This window comes from Callorhinus ursinus, unplaced genomic scaffold (assembly GCF_003265705.2).
Source record: "Callorhinus ursinus isolate GAN/ISIS: 27379988/994484 unplaced genomic scaffold, GSC_fseal_2.0 scaffold116, whole genome shotgun sequence".
Classification (NCBI taxonomy): Eukaryota; Metazoa; Chordata; class Mammalia; order Carnivora; family Otariidae; genus Callorhinus; species Callorhinus ursinus.
The window spans coordinates 1,011,149-1,016,066 of record NW_027397178.1 but is presented as its reverse complement, the minus strand read 5'-3'; positions in this window follow the sequence as shown (position 1 = coordinate 1,016,066).

Here is a 4,918-nt window from a genome sequence, read left to right as displayed (position 1 = left end):
TCTTTCTTTTGTTAATGTTTTGTATCACGTTGATTGATTTGCGGATGTTGAACCAGGCTTGCAGCCCAGGGATAAATCCCACTTGGTCGTTAATAATCCTTTTAATGTACTGTTGGATCCTATTGGCTAGTATTTTGGTGAGAATTTTTGCATCCATGTTCATCAAGGATATTGGTCCGTTATTCTCCTTTTTGATGGGGTCTTTGTCTGGTTTTGGGATCAGGGTAATGCTGGCCTCATAAAATGAGTTTGGAAGTTTTCCTTCCATTTCTATTTTTTGGAACAGTTTCAGGAGAATAGGTATTAATTCTTTAAATGTCTGATAGAATTCCCTGGGAAGCCATCTGGCTCTGGGCTTTTGTTTCTTGGGAGATTTTTGATGACTGCTTCAATTTCCTTAGTGGTTATAGGTGTGATCAGGTTTTCTATTTCTTCCTGGTTCAGTTTTGGTAGTTGATACATCTCTAGGAATGCACCCATTTCTTCCAGGTTATCTAATTTGCTGGCATAGAGTTGCTCATAATATGTTCTTATAATTGTTTGTATTTCTTTGGTGTTGGTTGTGATCTCTCCTCTTTCATTCATGATTTTGTTGATTTGGGTCCTTTCTCTTTTCTTTTTGATAAGTCTGGCCAGGGGTTTATCAATCTTGTAATTCTTTCAAAGGACCAGCTCCTAGTTTCGTTGATCTGTTCTACTTTCTTTTGGTTTCTAGTTCATTGATTTCTGCTCTGATCTTTATTATTTCTCTTCTGCTGGGTTTAGGCTTTATTTGCTGTTCTCTCTCCAGCTCCTTTAGGTGTAGGGTTAGGTTGTGTATTTGAGACCTTTCTTGTTTCTTGAGAAAGACTTGTATTGCTATATACTTTCCTCTCAGGACTGCCTTTGCTGTATCCCAAAGATTTTGAACAGTTGTATTTTCATTTTCATTGGTTTCCATGAATTTTTTTTAATTCTTCCTTAATTTCCTGGTTGACCCATTCATTCTTTACTAGGATGCTCTTTAGCCTCCATGTATTTGAGTTCTTTCCGACTTTCCTCTTGTGTTTGAGTTCTAGTTTCAAAGCATTGTGGTCTGAAAATATGCAGGGAATAATCCCAATCTTTTGGTACCTGTTGAAACCAGATTTGTGACCTAGGATGGGATCAATTCTGGAGAATGTTCCATGGGCACTAGAAAAGAATGTGTATTCCGTTGCTTTGGGATGGAATGTTCTGAATATGTCTGTGAAGTCCATTTGGTCCAGTGTGTCATTTAAAGTCTTTATTTCCTTGTTGATCTTTTGCTTAGATGATCTGTCCATTTCATTCAGGGTGGTGTTAAAGTCCCCCACTATTTTTGTATTGTTGTCAATGTGTTTCTTTGCTTTTGTTATTAATTGGCTTATATAATTGGCTGCTCTCATGTTAGGGCCATAGATATTTACAATTGTTAGATCTTCTTGTTGGATAGACCCTTTAAGTAGGATATAATATCCTTCCTCATCTCTTATTACAATCTTTGATTTAAAATCTAATTTTTCTGATAGAAGGATTGCCACCCCAGCTTTCTTTTGGTGTCCATTAGCATGGTAAATGGTTTTCCACCCCCTCACTTTCAATCTGGGGGTGTCTTTGGGTCTAAAATGAGTCTCTTGCAGACAGCATATCGATGGGTCTTGTTTTTTAATCCAATCTGATAGCCTGTGTCTTTTGATTGGGGCATTTAGCCCATTTACATTCAGGGTAACTATTGAAAGGTATGAATTTAGTGCCATTGTATTGCCTGTAAGGTGACTGTTACTGTATATTGTCTTTGTTCCTTTCTGATCTATGCTGCTTTTAGGCTCTCTCTTTGGTTAGAGGATCCCTTTCAAGATTTCTTGGACGGCTGGTTTCATGTTTGCAAATTCCTTTAATTTTTTTTGTTCTGGAAGCTTTTTATCTCTCCTTCTATTTTCAATGACAGCCTAGCTGGATATAGTATTCTTGGCTGCATATTTTTCTCGTTTAGTGCTCTGAAGCTATCTTGCCAGTCCTTTCTGGCCTGCCAGGTCTCTGTGGATAGGTCTGTTGCCAATCTAATATTTCTACCATTGTAGGTTACATATCTCTTTTCCCGAGCTGCTTTCAGGATTTTCTCTTTGTCTCTGAGACTTGTAAGTTTTACTATTAGATGTTGGGGTGTTGACCTATTATTATTGATTTTGAGAGGGGTTCTCTGTGCCTCCTGGATTTTGATGCCTGTTTCCTTCCTCACATTAGGAAAGTTCTCTGCTATTATTTGCTCCAATATACCTTCTGCCCCTCTCTCTCTTTCTTCTTCTTTGGGATCCCAATTATTCTAATGTTGTTTCATCTTATTGTATCGCTTATCTCTCAAATTCTGCCCTCGTGATCCTGTAGTTGTTTATCTCTCTTTTTCTCAGCCTCTTTATTTTCCATCATTTTTCTTCTATATCACTGATTCTCTCTTCTGCCTCATTTATCCTAGCAGTTAGTGCCCCCATTTTTTATTGCACCTCATCAATAGACTTTTTGATTTCGACTTAGTTAGATTTTAGTTCTTTTATTTCTCCAGAAAGGGTTTCTCTAATAACTTCCACGCTTTTTTCAAGCCCAGCTAGTATCTTTAAAATCATGATTCTGAACTCTAGGTCCGACATCGTACTAATGTCCGTATTGAATAGGTCCCTGGCTGACGGTACTACCTCTTGTTCTTTTTGCTGAGGTGATTTTTTTCGTCTTGTCATTTTGTCCAGAGGAGAATAGATGAATGAGAGAACAAAATGCTAACAGGTTTACAACGTCCCCAGCAAATATACTCTATACAAATCAGAAAAGACCTGAAACCAGGGGAAAAGAAAGGGAAAGAAAGAAAAAAGAAAGAGAAAAGAAAAAAAAAGATAAAAAGATAAAAAGAAAAACAGAACAATACAAAAAAAAGCAGAATATGATCAAATATGATCAGGCTAGTGCATAGATCAGTGCCACACACTAGATTTTGGGCGTATTTTGGTCTGTTAGAAAAAAGTGCTACCTAAAATTTTAAAGGAAGAAAGACATATATGTACAAAATAAGGGTTGATACAATGAAGGGATGGAAGATGACTGTAAGGATGAAAATTATAAAAGATTTTATAAAATGAATTGATAAGATAAGTTGTTTGAAAAAAGAAAGATTTAAAAAAAAGGGGGGGGAGAGAATGTGATCAGGCAGGAGACTAGAACAAAGCCATACACTATTGATTTATGGTATATTTTGATCTGTTAGGAGAAACTGTATCTCAAAATTTTAAAGAGAGAACAACATATATATATGCCAAAAATAACGGTAACTACTATGAGGGATAAAATATGACTCTAAAAATGAAAAATAAAAAAATGTTTTTTTTTAAAGGGATTGATAAGATGTTGGTTGATAAAGGGAAAAAGAAAAATTAAAAAAAAAACAGTTAAAAAAATTAACTTTGATGAACTAATGAATCATGGGAAAAAAAAGCCATGAATTCTATATGCAGTATTCCCCTAGCGCTGGAGTTCTCCCGTTCTCCTTGATTGGTAAACTTGGTCTTGGCTTGCTGGCCTTCATGCTGATCTTCTGGGAGAGGGGCCTATTGCTGTGGTTTCCAGATGTCTTTGCCGGAGGCTGAATTGCCCCGCCCTTGTCGGTTGGGCTAAGCAAGCTGCTCGGGCTTGCTCTCAGGAGCTTTTGTTCCTGGCAAGCTCTCGGTACAGCTTTGGAGGACCAGACTGATAATGGTGGACTCCCAATCTCCACCCGGAGTAGCCGAGAACTCGGGGCCTGCTCCTCAGTGCACATCCAGAGAAAAGCAGTCACTCCCGTCTCCTTGGTCTCCGGCCGCACTCCGTGCTCACCCGGCCTGTGACTGAGCATTTGTATCTCTGGCACCTGACCCCATGTGGAGTCTCCAAACCCAGCAGATCCCTGCGGTGCATTCCTGTGCCGCTCCTCCTGGGGGAGGAAGGGGAGTCTCCCCGGCTCTACAGCTCTTGGGTCCCTGCTGGAGGAACAGTGGCCCGACTGGGCTGTGGATCACAGTTTATGGCAACCCCGAGCTGAGAGCCCGCGCCTCAGCTCTGTCTCTGCCGCCGGCTTCCCTGCTCTGATACCTGGGAGCTCTGCCGCACTCAGGCACCCCTGGTCTTTCTGTGACCCCAAGGGTCCTGAGACCACACTGTCCCATGAGGTTTCCACCCCCAGCTTAGCCACTGCAGCGATGTCCCTCAGCGGAGCCAACTTCTAAAAGGTCCGATTTTGTGCTCCCAGGCTCTATCACTTGCCAGAAGCAGCCGACGGAGGCCCCCTCCCCTGCCGTCTATCCTCCCTAATATCGCCTCAGATTCACTTCTCCCCATGTCCTACCTTCCAGTAAGTGGTCGCTTCTCTGTTCAGACAGTTGTTGCTACTCTCCTCTTTGATCTCCTGTTGAGTTCATAGGTGTTCAGAATGGTTTGCTCCCTATTCAGCTGAATTCCTGAGACCAGACGAAATCTAGGTCTCCTACTCCTCCGCCATCTTGCTCCGCCCCCTCTAACCCATAATTATTTTTAATAAAAGCTTATAATGGGTAAGATCACTGATTCATGTAAGTATGATTTGACAATATAATCCTAAATGTTAGCTCATTATGAAAGACAAAGAATGAATGACATTAAAATAGAAATAAAATAGGAAATATTGTGAATAGAGATAAAATAGGAAATATTGTGATGCGTTTGAAAAGTATCCAAATATTCTGCACTTTCCTGAAATAATTTTATTGCATTTTAGCTATTTGAACAAGAAGGCTTATAATACTTAAAAGCATTGAAAAACATCTTAAACATTAGAAGATAACAAAATATAAATAATCTACAGATGATACCATGATGTGAAGCATCCAATATAAATTACTAGATATGTGTACAGGCAGGA